This window comes from Felis catus, chromosome A3, assembly GCF_018350175.1.
Source record: "Felis catus isolate Fca126 chromosome A3, F.catus_Fca126_mat1.0, whole genome shotgun sequence".
NCBI classification, from domain to species: domain Eukaryota; kingdom Metazoa; phylum Chordata; class Mammalia; order Carnivora; family Felidae; genus Felis; species Felis catus.
The window spans coordinates 131,472,205-131,486,814 of record NC_058370.1 but is presented as its reverse complement, the minus strand read 5'-3'; the positions used below and the strand labels follow the sequence as shown (position 1 = coordinate 131,486,814).

The 14,610-nt window shown below is 52.4% G+C and overlaps 1 long non-coding RNA gene across 2 annotated transcripts in view; it reads left to right on the top strand.

Moving 5' to 3' along the window:
* The first annotated feature begins 3,518 nt into the window (after positions 1 to 3,518).
* Positions 3,519 to 14,610, top strand: part of LOC109498410 — a 34,206-nt gene continuing 23,114 nt past the window's right edge. For both annotated transcript variants that reach the window (XR_002741324.2, XR_002741323.2), the window contains exons 1-2: positions 3,519 to 3,650; positions 3,903 to 4,303. This is a non-coding gene — a long non-coding RNA (uncharacterized LOC109498410). The remainder of the gene's footprint in view (positions 3,651 to 3,902; positions 4,304 to 14,610) is intronic.

Below are 14,610 nucleotides of genomic sequence, written 5' to 3'. Positions count from 1 at the left end.
TGCATCTCTCCAGTGCGCCCCCTCTCTTGCCTTGGTCAGTCTGTTAAATGCCGGACCAGCTGCCAGCGTGTCCTGACCCCCCACTACCATCCAAAGTTTTTACTTCCCAGCACATGCTCCCGTGGACACCTGCTAGTTCCCTTCCTGCTACCTGGCTCCCACGGGAGCTGCCATATTCGTACGTGACCCTGTCCCTGGTCACAGCCGATTGGTTCATGGGGGTTCCTGCTCCAAGCGGCTCCCGGCTCCACCGGGGGCGAGGTCAGAGGTCTGCACAGAGAAAGGACCTTCTGAGAATTCAAATCAAACATCGAAATACATGAATGGAAGCCAGACTTGCTTCAGAGTGTTTGGTAGTGACCGGAAACGCCCGGGTGAGAGGTTTCAGCTCAAAGGAAGCATTTTATCACAGCAAGAGAGACCCAATGCCCGGGAGAGGAGGGAGCTCCGGCGTTCTGATGTTGGCTCAAAGGCGGGCGTCCCCTTGGATGCCTGCTAGACGGGACAGTCCAGCCAGCCAGGCGATGGGCTGAGCTGCTTTGCGGCTTCCAAGCTTCCTTGAACGTGGAGCACGTGAGTCCTTTATCACAGCTGTCCTAGCCTGCTCAGGCTGCCACAGCGAAATGTCACCGCTGCGGGGCTTGAACAGCGGAAATGTACGTGCTCCCGGTTGCAGAGGCTGGGAAGTCCAGGGTCAAGGTGCCAGCAGGCCTGGTTTCTGGCGCAAGCTCTCTTCTTGGCGTGCAGACAACTGCCTGCCCGCTGTGTCCTCACACGGTGGGGACAGAGTCTGGTCTCTCTGGTCTCTTTTTTTTTTTTTAATTTTTTCTTATTATTTAAAAAAAAATTTTTTATTATTTAAAAAAAATTTTTTTTAACGTTTATTTATTTTTGAGACAGAGAGAGACAGAGCATGAACAGGGGAGAGGCAGAGAGAGAGGGAGACACAGAATCTGAAACAGACTCCAGGCTCTGAGCTGTCAGCACAGAGCCTGACGCGGGGCTCGAACCCACCGACCGCGAAATCATGACCTGAGCCGAAGTCAGACGCTTAACTGACCAAGCCACCCAGGCACCCCTCTCTGGTCTCTTCTCATAGACACCACTTCTAGCAGATCAAGACGCCACCCTTATAACATCATTTAACCTGAACTGTCTCCTAAAGGGCCACATCACCAAATAAAGCCCACCCTGGGGGTTAAGCTTCTGAGTCTGAATTCTGGGTGGGGGGCTGGTGGGATGCATTTCAGTCTGGAGCAACGATCCTGTGGTCTCTCTGTTTACCAGACAACTGAAGCAAATGTTTCACAAACACACTTCTGTTTTGTTATGCCTTATTTTATAGTATTTTAAAAAATTTTTTTAATGTTTTTATTTATTTTTGAGAGTGCGAGAGAGCAAGCAGGGGAGGGACAGAGAGAGAGGGAGACACAGAAACCAAAGCAGGCTCCAGGCTCTGAGCTGTCAGCACAGAGTCCGACATGGGGCTCGAACCCACGAACCGTGAGACCATGACCTGAGCTGAAGTCGGACGCTTAACCAACTGAGCCACGCGGTGCCCCTGTTCTATAGTATTTTTAAAGTTTATTTATTTTGAGAGAGAGAGAGAGAGAGAGAGAGAGAGCGAGACTGCATGCATGTGTGCATGAGCAGGGGAGGAGCAGAGAGAGGGAGAGACAGAATCCCAAGCAAGCTCCGAGCTGTCAGCACAGAGCCCGACTCGGGGCTCAAACTCACGAACCATGAGGTTACGACCTGAGCCGAAACCCAGAGCTGGATGCTTAACTAACGGAGGCACCCAGGTGCCCCTATTTTATACTATTTAAAAACATTCTCACCATGACCATGAAACTGAGTTCACGTTTACTTTGAAAAATACCGTGTTAGCTGGTGATGGCAATAACGATGACGAGAGTCACAGTCACACAGCGGTAGTGGTTAATAGCAGCTACGGGTATTTTTTGTAGAAGCGAAGAGCTTCAAAACAAATGCCTCCCTTGTGCGCAGTAGGTCTGCTTTCATCTTATGGACGCCATTAATCTTGTAACTGACCAGGTTTCTCTCTTTGCCTTGGCCACTAGGGAACTTAGAGCAAAGATCGCTCATCTGTGATCCAGGATCACATGGAATGCAGTCATACAGACTGGTCTTTCCCCTGCCTTTCTTCTTCTTATTCATGGTTTCTCCCCTGTATTTATTTTTTATTTAAAAAAATTTTTTTCTTTTTAACGTTCATTCACTTTTTTTGAGAGACACAGAGAGACAGAGCGTGAATGGGGGAAGGGCAGAGACAGAGGGAGGCACAGAATCCGAAGCGGGCTCCAGGCTCTGAGCTGGCAGCACAGAGCCCGACGCGGGGCTCGAACCCACAAACCACGAGATCATGACCTGAGCCAAAGTCGGACGCTTAACCGACGGAGCCGCCCAGGCGCCCCTCTCCCCTTTATTGTGTATTTAGTTTTCTTGCTGTCCCACTTCTGTTGATAAATGCCTAACACTTTTTATGGTGTGGCACCAACCGTGGTTAAAAAAAAAGAAAGATAAATAACCAGACATTCCCTGATGTAATTATCACAGCAGGATATGATGAACGTGTTATTACTCTCATTTTATGTATAAGATGATGAATTTCAGAGAGGTTGGGTGCCTCTCTCTAGTGGTACAGCTTGTATGGGGGAAATCTTGGTCTCAAAAACGACTGATATTTCCCTGGAACTATCCAAGGCTCCCCACGTCCTCCTTGACGGTATCTTCTAGCTTTGAGAGGGTGCTACTCTTGGTCTACCTTTAGAGGGTGGGTGGCAGGTCCGGGTCTGTATTTGTAGTCATCACTGAGCCCCCCACCCCCCCCAAGCAGCCCCTTCACACCCCACCTGTTCCCTCTCCTTGCATGCAGGGACCCTGGGGCTTGTGTGTTTCCTCCAGTAGCAACCATGGGACTTTGGAGGCTAAAAGAGTGTGGGAGCAACCTGCCCGCAGGTTAGGGTAGGGGTTCACATCTCTGCCGTTGTTACCTCGTCTGGAGCTACTTGGATCAAAGCAGAATCTTCTCTACTTCGCTTGATCCCTGAGCGGACGGTGGGCAGCTCCCGGGCGGGAGAGTATCTCCACCTCTGGGGTCTAGCACAGACCGGGGGCAGGTCAGTCTTCAGGGAGAGCATCAGTAAGCAAACAAGGACACCTCTCGTCGTACTAATGCCAATAGTGTTGACAACTAACCTCATCGCATAATTGCCGAACGCCAGCTCTGAGAGCTTCCTGGATTGCTTTCGTCTAATTTTCACGTTAACGTGATTATGCGGGTCTTATTTTGATCTCCATTACCAAGTTTTTTTTTTTATGTGTTTTATTTTTTATCTTTGAGAGAGAGAGACAGACAGACAGACTGTGAGCAGGTGAGGGGCAGAGAGAGAGAGGGAGACGCAGAATCCGAAGCAGGCTCCAGGCTCCGAGCTGTCAGCCCAGAGGCCGACGCGGGGCTCGAACCCACAGACTGTGAGATCATGACCTGAGCCGAAGCCGGCCGCCCAACCAACTGAGCCACCCAGGCGCCCCTTGATCTCCATTTTAGACACGGGAGTACTCGGTCACAGACGGGTTACATAACCCACATGCTCCCTTCCACACGGCTAATGAGCTGCACCCAGAAGGTAAATGCTAGCACCCTCGCTGTAGAACCTGAGATCCTCGCTGCTGTGGACACAGCCTCCTCTTTCCCCCCCGGGCTCCTATCCTGGGTCTCAGGACTGGGCTCAGGGACCTCGGCTGTGAGTCTAGTAGAGTTTACGTTGAGCCCTCCGATACTCCGGCATTTCATCCTGGGTATTGTATAGATTGGATGCAGTTCTGAGAGCCTCTCAGCGCTCTGATTACATTGTTGGTTTATGCTGCTTTGGTTTCAGGTCATGAGGCAAGAAGGAAACCGTCTCGAACTCCCGCCAAGCCGTTCTGCCCAGCAAGCCTCTTCCCACAAGCGTGGGGCTCCGGGCGCGCCCGAGGCCCCCGCCAGCCGAGGCGCTTTCCTGCCTTCAAAGGCCCACCTTGAGTGCATGCCAGAATCCGGCAGCAGACTCTGGTCCAACTCGTGCAAACCGCAGAACTCCAGGGCGGTTGAGGCCACGGAACACTGAGTTGAGATCAAGTGGCTTAATACCAAAAGAAAACATCTTCAAAGTTTTGTCGGAGGGAAAGCCAAACAGAGATAACGCTGAAGCCTCCAGCTTGCTAGTTCCTTTCTGTCTGGTCACCGCTTGATAGGATATGACGTCTGAGTGCCCCTGCCCACAGCTTTATCGTCGAAGAGGTGAGCGCGTCTACGTGGACCAAGCGGACCCCAGAAGGGGGGCTTGGACCGCTGGGGGTCGCCAGAGGCGTTTTTCCATTCCAGGTCCGCGGGGCGCTGATTTTGCATTGTTTCTCTTTGTTCCTCCTCAACACTGCTCTGTAGATTCCAATCTTTGGGGCCACATTGTATAGAGTTGGGAAGTGGAGTTCGGGGGAGGAGGAAGGAAAATAGCATTTCACTGATGGTGGTAGAAAGTGGCAGGGCTGGAGCCCAGATGGCACGTCCTGGTTCCAAGTCCGGAGCTTTGGAACCACGTCTCAGGGTCCGACACATTCCCCCCCTTTGCCGTCGGGGAGCCTCGCACCCCCACGGGGCTCCACGTGGGGTGGGAGCGTGGGGTCAGGAGGAGCGTGCCCATCGTGGACAGCACGAGCAGAGTGCTGTCTTGGCTCCTGGTGCCGGGCCACCCTCTCTGGGCTTCCTTGTCACCAGCCTCTGTTCGTGCCCACGCAGCGTGAGCAGACGTGACGTGAGCGTATGCATTTCGGGGGCCTGGGGGCAGAGTCCGGCATAGAGATCAGCGTGGGGGAAGTTTATCCACGAGCCCTCTTTAGATTAAGAGCAATTGGAAAAAAAAAAAGAATGAAAAAAGAAAAGAGCAATTGAAAGGAAGGACAGGAGCAGGGCGGGCAGATGGGGAAGTTCGACGGTGTTAAGCTGCAGAGGTTTGGGATTTGTGACCCAGAGCAGTTAGCTCTTACCTTAGGGAGGGCAGGAAGACGAAGAGGTTGAGGGACACTGGGCAGAAGTGGGGCGTGCAGGGTTGCGGTGTAATTGCACAGATGGGGGGGCCCGGGGACGACCCCCGAGGGCTCTGTGCAGTGGAGAAGATAATGAGGAAGCCGAGGTGGAAACCGAGCCCCTTCTCTTGCTAACCGGGTGGTCTGGGGCCGGTGTCAGGACGACCGATGGCTCTAATTGAGGGGAGATGGCTCCCTGAGCAGCGCAGGGGGCTGGGCTCTACCCGGACCGACACCAGCTTTCCGGGGCAGGACCGAAGCCACAGAGTCTCAGTCGTCGGGGAGGGGGTCGCGAAACACCCCCAGTGGGTCACAGGGAGCCCTCCTAGAAGCCACGCTACGCTAAGTGGGCGGCTGAAGGTTTAGCTAATGCTTTTCCCTCCTTAGTGTTCGGAGTCCCAGCTTCCAAAGAGGAGCCGGAGGAAGGAATCCAAACGGGTCACTTGGCAGAAACAGCTCGTCATCCCGGGTGCCCGCAGCATGGGGGTGCGCAGTGTGGACTGGCGGGAGATGAGGCCGGGCGCACGCACCTCGGGGGGGCTCTGAATGCCATGCCAGTGCGTCTGGACTTGGGCGCCCAGCCGGCCTGCACTGCCTCGGAGCCAGAAAGGTGGCACGGGGTGGCCTGTGACCCGAGACGGGCACATTTATAGAGGGCAGTGCCTCCAGGGTGGAGCCAACGAGGACATAAAGCAAAGAGCAGCAGGGTGGCTTCGGTGCCGTTGGACGCGGGACACATCGCAGGTGAGGGATGGTCAGGGCTTAGCAGCTGATTTCGGGGGCGCGAGGAGGTGCGGGGACGACACGGCCAGCGACTGAGGGTGAGTCCAGGGTAATTAGGGTGGGAAATTCCGCAGCGTCCTCCGGGCCCTCCCTCAGGACAGAGGCCGTGCCTCTCCTGGCTCCGCATTGGCAACCCCTTGCCGAGCACGAGCTGGCGGAATGCAGCGAACTTCAGGAACGCCATCGGCCCCCGTCTCCTGCTTCCCACGGCCTCGACTGGACCAGGTGGCTCCTTCCCTCTGCCCGAGCCTCGTGACCTGACTGTGCCTGCCCGAGGTTCCCGGACTCCTGGACTCCAGATGCCAAGGACTCCTTGGCTTCTGTCGGAGCGCAGCTCCCAGCGGCCTGGACAGGTGGCCCGGGGGCGTGACGAAGAGCGAGCGTCCGGTGCTATCGGTTGGCGACGGGGGCCAGGTCGCGGGGGGCCGGAGTTAGCGAAGCAAAATACAGGGCCCCCGGTTCCGTTTGAACTTCGGACACAAAGGGAGTGCGTGTCAGGCAGTGCACGGGACACACTCCCTTGCCAACATCTGAGTTTCAGAGCTCGCTGGGTGTCCTGGGTTTTCCTGGCAAGCCCGCCTGTGTCCCCTCCCCACCCCCCGGCCTGGTCTGCATGCACGGAGGGGACTTTGCACCTCCCGGTCCCCAGGGGTAGCTCTACCGACGGCACAAAAGGAGGCAGCAGACCCCCACCCTGGCCAGCCCCCGTCCTCGCTGCCAGCGGCCGTGTGCCTTCATTGGCAGCTGGGCGGGCGGCTGGGCCGTCATCCATCACGCCGCCACCAAGGCGTGCTAACAGACCGCTGCGGTTCCAGCACATTGATGACGGTTACCATCCTAATGAAGATTTGTGGCCCTGCCCGAGGAGTCCGTTTGTTGTCTCCAGCAGATGGGACGACGCCCTTGGGAGCGGCTGACGGGAGGGGAGGTTCCGGGCACGGGGGTGGGGGGGAAGGACACAGTGGCGAGACGAGCGCCTCCGCTCAGGATCTCAGTCGTGTCTTCCTCTGTATCAGGATGCCAGGCAGGGAAGGTTCCTCCAAGGAGTCAGCTGGAACGCCCTGTCCCCGCTTTCTCTGTCTTCCCTGCTGGGTTAACGCTTCGATGTTAAGACAGGGCAATTCACACACTCCTTCCGTTGGGGGAGGGAGACCGTGCCAGGCTGAACGCGCCAGCCCTGCCTTTGACCCACTAGGTGGCCTCGTGGAGGTCGTGCCTCCTCCTTGGGCCTGTCTCGCCCGCTCCAAATGCGGGCTTTGGACCGCACAGCCACCAAGGGCCCCTCGAAGCCAGAGACTAGATGGTGAAGTTCAATCCCATCGCACACTGGGGCAACTAAGGGCCCTGGACATTGAGCCCCAGGGCTTTCGGCGTAATCGAAGCATAGAACCCAACCGTCGGCTGCGGTCCAGGGTGAAATTTTGGTCCGAGCCCACGGCTTGCTCTGAGCAGCTCTTTACCATTCAGAACGGAGGTCATGATCCAACCCACGACGACATTACGGCTAGGGACATTTTGCTGGAGCCGTGTCCTGACTTCATAGCACAGCAGAAACCCAGATCCACAGGGAAGCAGCTGGAGCACGATGGAATTAGACAAGTTCTGTTCCGTGTGACCTTGGGCATGCCATTGAACTTAATGAGATCTCAGTATCTGCATTTGGAAACTGGAGTTGTCAATTTGTGAGCATTAAGGATCCACAAATGCAAAATGCCCAGGAGAATGTTTGCTTTGTGGGAGGGGCTGGCTCAGCAGGTGGCAACAGGCCCCCCCCCCCAAAGGTGTCTCTCATTACTCTACCCCCATTCTCTGGGTTCGGGCCCTCTGGCCTCACTTCTGGGCTCACTGCTATTCTGGGACCGTGCTCGCCCTGAGTGCTGTCCTATCTCAGGACCTTGCACCTGGGTCGCTTCAGGCCGAAGCCGCCCTCTCCCAGGTATGTGCATGGCTCATTCCTCGCTTCCTGCAGGTGCTCACGGCCACGCCACATCGTCCAACCTCTCTAACGTGTCATTCCCTTGTCACAGTGCAACTTACTGTACGTTTCACATACTTATCTATTTGCCTGGTTACTTGCCCTTGGGTAAAGTGTAAGCTTCAGGAAGTTGGGGTTCTGGATGATTAGACATTTTTTTTTAATGTTTATTTATTTCTGAGAGAGAGAGAGACAGAGCGTGAGCGGGGGAGGGCCAGAGAGAGGGAGACCCGGAATCCGAAGCAGGCTCCGGGCTGTCAGCACAGAGCCCGACGCGGGGCTCGAACCACCAACCGTGAGAACATGACCTGAGCCGAAGTCAGCCCCTTCGGCTGAGCCAAGGTGAGCTCACGGACTGAGCCACCCGGGTGCCCCTGTAGATTATTTTTTTTTTAATGTTTATTTATTTTTGAGAGAGAGAGAGTGCACAGGTGTGAGGAGGGGAGGGGCAGAGAGAGAGGGAGACAGAGCACCTGAATCTCATGAACCCTGAGATCATAACCTGAGCCAAAGTCGGACGCTTAACCAACTGAGCCACCAGGCGCCCCCTCGCTTATTTTTATCACTAATGAATCTCCACTTAAAACAGTGCCCGGCACACAGAAAGCCCTGGAAAATATATGTTGAATGAGTGAATGAAGGAAGAATGCACGAGTGATGGGAGGGAAACGCTCTCGAAGCAGCCGCGTGGAGGCCAGCATTGGGAGGTGATGACTAGGAGGCAGGAGGCCACAAAAGTCATGCTCTGCAGGACCCTCAGAGCAGGGAGGGGGCAGTGGGGTGAAGGGGGGTGGGATGGGTGGGTGGCTTTCTGGACACGGAGGTGATAGGATAAGCCGAAGTGTCACTGGGAGGGGTGACAGACAGGGACGTGTCACAGAGGACTCCCAATTGTGGGTAAATGCAGGTTCTGAGCTGGAGATCGCCTTGGGGGGCAGGTTTGCAATGCCCACATCCGGGGGCCTTTCTGACAGGGGACACTGGAAGGAAAGTGAACTGTACCTCCCTCGGAGGAGCCGGGTTCTGCTTCAACCTTCAAGGTGAGGCCACCACTCGACCTGAAGCCATGCGGTTCATCTTCTGGGGCTGCAGATGGTTCCATCACGAAGGGACGGGGAAGGTGTGATAGAGCCCATCTGAGGTCCGTGGGTCCGTGTGGCACCCCGGGCAAAGCTAAGCTTTAAAGTTAGACCAATTTGGGGGCACCTGGGTGGCTCAGTCGGTTAAGCGTCCGACTTCGGCTCAGGTCGTGATCTCACGGTTTGTGAGTTCGAGCCCCGCGTCGGGCTCTGTGCTGACAGCTCGGAGCCTGGAGCCTGCTTCGGATTCTGTGTCTCCTTCTCTCTCCGCCCTTCCCCAACTTGGGCTCTGTCTCTCTATGTCTCTCAAAAAATAAATAAAATGTAAAGTTAGACCAATTTGGTTTCAAAGCTAAGCCTTGTCACTTACTAGTTAAATTTCACTGGACTCAGTTTCCTCATTCTCGAAAATGAGACGGTAATTCTGACCTCATAAAAATGCGAAGTTCACGTGATGCCATGTCTCAAACCCTGTGCCAGGCACACAGTATAGAACGAATAATTCGCTCATTTCCTTCCTCCTGTTCCTGGCTTTCCATAGGACACCCAGATCCTGATTTCTCTGCCCCCACTAGCCACTCACCCCTATGCTGATGGAGTTGCATGATACAAAGCTTATAATGCTCTTAACCCGTTCACACCTAAGAAACTTAGCATTTCCATGCCAACGTGCCCCACGGATTATGGCAAAAGGCCGTTGAATATGTAAGAGGAAAAGCTATTGCTTTGCTCGGTGTTGCTTGACTCGATTACATAGAAAGGGTAAGAATTCTACCCTTCTTTCTCTGCCATCACCTTTCTGTTAGATTTTTCTCACACCAGGTGTCCAAATCCCAGAGAGAACACTTCTTCTTCCCCGTCTGACATTTTCAAATGTGTTGATACTTACCCAACGGAGCGATTCTCCTGGAGACGGTGCCACTCAAAGCTCCAACCTGAATGAAGAAGCCCCCAGCATTCTATTTATGTCGTAAGGAACATGTTCCACCTCAGAGCGTCAAAGACTTTGCGAGCACACCTGCCGCAAAGAGCGCAGTACGGCCCCGGAGTGATTCGAATTTTCCTTCCACCAAAAAAATAATTCTGGCAGCTTGGGATCAATATCTTCCCTCCCATATGTTTCATAGTCTCTGTAAAGTATAATTGAAGACACCCTTCTCAACAGCACTTTTCGGTGTGAATGCATTCCGAAATCCTAAAAAGGTAATTTGAAAAGGAAGGAAACTAACGTTTGGCTTGTACCTAGCGCGCAGCGAGATAGTGTTATTATGCACCTTGCATTTGCGATCTCATTTAAGCTGCACAGCTGTGAGAGAAACATAGTATCAGGCTTCTTGTGCAGAAAGGGAGGCTGAGGCTCTGTCAGCTTAGGTTACTGGCCTGAGGTCCCACCGTCCTTGGTGGCGGGATCAGGATCCGAAGCCCGTGTTGTCTGACTCCAAAGCTCGCCCTCTCTGAACGTGGCCTTGGACTCTCCACACCGCGTTCCGAATTCTCCACCCTTCCTACCTTCAGGCCTTTTGTTTTCACCGAGAACAGAAACTGAATCGGTGGAGGGACCCGAAACCCTGAGACCAGATTTTGGAAGAACGTTCTTGGCCCACACTTCGAGGCGGACCACATCCAGTTCGTCTTCACTTAGACGGCATTGGTGTCCTTATTTTCTGGCATGGAAACGGAAGCCAAGTTGGACAGGGGAGCCCACGACCTTGGACTGAAAGAGATTTGACTCTATTCTAGGAAATGCCTGCCTTTCTCCGGGAGGTGAGAGGGAAGCGGTCCCCGCCAGGGGAGACGGATTCTTTCCGCCGTGGCTCTGACAAGCCATCCTGGCAAATGTCCCAGCCAAACTTTCTGGGCTGCTTTCGTGCTCCGCTGCATGATTCCTTGGTCGGGTAGGATTTGGCTCCGTGGCTCCCTCCGCCTAGGATTTGGCTCCGTGGCTCCCTCCGCCCATCAATCTTCATTTTCGTTTGTTGCTATAAAGATACATCTTGAAACATTCAAGAGGCGAAGGAGGAGTTCATCGGTGTCACAGACAGCCTGCTTCAAGGGTTGCTGTTTTGTCAACCTGGCCAACTTGAATGTCAAAGAACGTGCTCTGGGAGGAAGTGGCCTTGGAAACCTTCCTTGCTTTGCATTCTGTCCCCGTCCCCACCTCCAAATTTATCCAGAGCAGCAATGACCCATTTTATTGTTGTGGCCGTGACCACGAGGACAGGAATGCCTTCTGTGGCCCTGGGAGCTGGGTGATCCTTTGACCCCGTGGTATTCCCAGTTGGCACGGCCCCAGAGCGTGGCCACCGTGTGACGTCCGCTTCCTGGAGTTCAGTGGACTTCTGTCGGCGGCTGGGGGATTTCTGCGCGACTCCGCAAACGCACTGGCAGTTCCCTCAGCGTCCACACAGAGATGATGTTAATTTCCTCAGTGCCGGAACCTGTGTGACTTCTAACTCTCACGCGTTGGTGAAACCGATGAGTGCCACCAGTTGTTGACTGTCCCCTAATATGTCCTGCGTTTCTGGTCGTGAGGAACTCCAGATAGAGGAAATGTTCTGACAACTGGAAACTTAGTTGCATGCGTAAGCGCTTCTTAGGAAGTGGAGAACTTCTCCCTTAGGAGAATGGGAGCCCCTGTGTGCTGTGCTCCTGAAGTTCGGCTTCCAGGGAAATGTCTTCGTGGGGGCCCCGAAGAACAGGGGATTAACGTTAACTGAGTTCCTGTAGTCGAGCTCCTATGTTTCTGACCTCTGCTACGTACTTTATTTACACGATCTTACTTACTTTCTGGCAAGCAAATTCCTATTCTACAGAAAAGGAAACTCGTGCTCGAGGAAGGCAAGGGGGTGATAGTGTTGAACTTCCAAATGGGACCGTACGCAGAAAGACTGAGCAAAACCCCTTGTCAGTCTGCTAAGATGTTTCCCAGCGGGGTGAATCCCGAGGCTAATTCTCCATCGTTTAAGGGAGGACCTTTAATCGTGTTTTAGTTCACCAAGATTGTGCTCTATCCCTCGGGACAGACTCACATTAACCAAACTCATAAGGCTGATATAAAACACACACCCATTGCCAATATATTAAATTAGTACGGGAGGCATAACTACCACAGTGGCCAAGATGCTTGCAGTGGCCCAAATGGCACCTACTCTTTTTGTGGGCAAGTTGCACGGGAAAGCAAATTACAATTGGAAAGATCCTTCGTAGAAATGCATTCAGGGTGTGCATTACATGCTATGCAATTTAAGTGTCCTGTGGCCTTAGACTCTAGAAGCTTCTTCCATCAGTTTTCAAACTAGAGCCAAACTTGCCCCAGAGCCTGGACAGGCTGAATCCCTAGACCTGGATCCCTCTCCCTTGGCTACTGCTGACGTGGGCACAGCTTGGTGACTGTCCCTTTCTCTACTTCCAGGAATGACCAAGCTCCTCCAGTGTAACTTTGTCAATGGCTCCAGCCACAATAGCTTGGCTTACAAGCCATTCTGGTTTTTTATTTTTTCAGCTAAATTTTAATATCCCAGCTTTGATCTGGTGTCTGTGGTGCTATTATTAACTCTCTGTTATTAACTCGATTTTTTCTAATTTCCAAGTTGTTGGCCACCCCCACAGCTGTTTCCCTGCAGAGATAATATCAAAGCTGTAGGATTTGGGGAAGGCTGAATTAGACAGCGTAGGGGAATGAGTCCAGCATGAGGCAGCTGGTTCATTAATTCCATGCCTTTTTTTTTTTTTTGCAAGAGGGTTAAAACTGACCAAAATCAGCTACCCAGATCTCTCTCGCTCTCATTGACCTCAGAAGACAGTGTTAAATCATCATTTCTTTTTGCCATTCATCCCAAACTGGGGAGCAGGGGCAAGTTTTTCTTTAAAAAAATTTTTTTTAATGTTTATTTACTTTTGAAGGAGAGAGAGAGACAGACAGACAGAGCATGCGTGGGGAGGAGCAGAGGGCTATGGAGACACAGAATCCGAAGCAGGTTCCAGGCTCTGAGCTGTCAGCACAGAGCCCCATGTGGGGCTCGAACCCACAAACCATGAGATCGTGACCTGAGCCGAAGTCGGACATTTAACCGACTGAGCCACCCAAGGTGTCCTGCAAGGTTTTCTTTTAAAAAAGACTTTTAGTGGCATCTGGGTGGCCCAGTCAGTTAGGCATCCAACTCTCGATTTTGGCTCAGGTCATGATCTCATGTTTCCTGGGATTGAGCCCCATATCGGGCTCTGTGCTGACAGTGTGGAGCCTGCTTGAGATTCTCTGTCTCCCTCTCTCTCTGCCCCTCCCCTACTTGCTCTGTCTCTGTCTCTCTCAAAATAAATAAATAAACTTAAACAAAAAGACATTTTGCTCATAATAATGGTCTATCTTTTCCACGAATTGACTTTGATTACATACCATAGAATCTTTGAGCTGGAAGCCATCTTTCTCGAACTCTTGTCGTCAAAGTTGGCTACAATGTCATCAGAAGAATAGAAACCACATCCCTGGGGAAGGAGAACTTGGTACTTCCTTCTGCACACACAGTAGTTTTGAGAAAGCCTTTACGGCTGTCGGACTTCAATCTCCATGGTGATAACTTAAGTTTGGCTTCAGTGGGGGCAAGAGCAAGAATGATGTCATCCAATCGTCCATACAAGGCATCTTGGTATTGGCCAAGATGGACAGCCAAGTTTTCTGTGCATCCTAGACTGTACTTGTCTCCTTAAAGGGTGAGAAAATGATTTCGTGATTAAGAACTAACATTTCAAAGTGTTTTGTTTTTGATCATCCCATTTGACCCCTGATGAGGGGGTTATTGATGTGGTTCCCATTTTGTAAGTTAAAAAACTGACAGCACATAAGTCGTTTGACCAATCATTTGGCATACAGTGCATGTCTCTATTGACTCGAAATTCAGGACTGTTGGCAGGATTCCATGCTTCTTCCTAGTTTCTATGCTTGAGTTCACCTCTGGCCCTTAGAATGAGTTACACATCACAATTAGGAAAGAAATAACCATATGCCACTGTGAAGGTCAACTTAAAAAAATTTTTTTTAATGTTTATTTGTTTTTTGAGAGAGACAGAGACAGAATGCGAGTGGGTTAGGGACAGAGAGAGAGGGAGACACAGAATCCGAAGCAGGCCCCAGGTTCCGAGCTGTCAGCGCAGAGCCTGACGCGGGGCTCGAACTCACGAGCTGTGAGATCACGACCTGAGCCAAAGTCGGACGCTCAACTGACTGAGCCACCCAGGCGCCCCTGTGAAGGTCAACTTTATGTGTCAACTTGGCTAAGCCACAGTACTTAGATTTGGTGGAATATTATTCTAGAGGCTCCTGTGAAGATATTTTCTATATGAGACTAACGCTTTAATCAATAGACTTTGGGTAAAGCAGATTGCTCTTCATAATATGGTGGGCCTCATCCAATCAGTTGAAGGACTTAATAGAAGACTACTGACCTTCTCCTGAGAAGAGGGAGCCCTGACAGAGACCACATTTTAGACTCAAGCCGCAACTCTTTTTTTGGGTCACCAGGCTGCCAGCCTACCCTGTAGATTTTGGACCTGACAAGCCTCCACACGAGCCAATTCCTTAAACGAAATCTGTTTATGCACGCCCTCTCGGTTCTATTTCTCTGGAGAACCCTGGCTAATATCGATTTTGGTGCCGTGGAGTGGGGTGTTGTTAACAGATACCTCAGATTACTC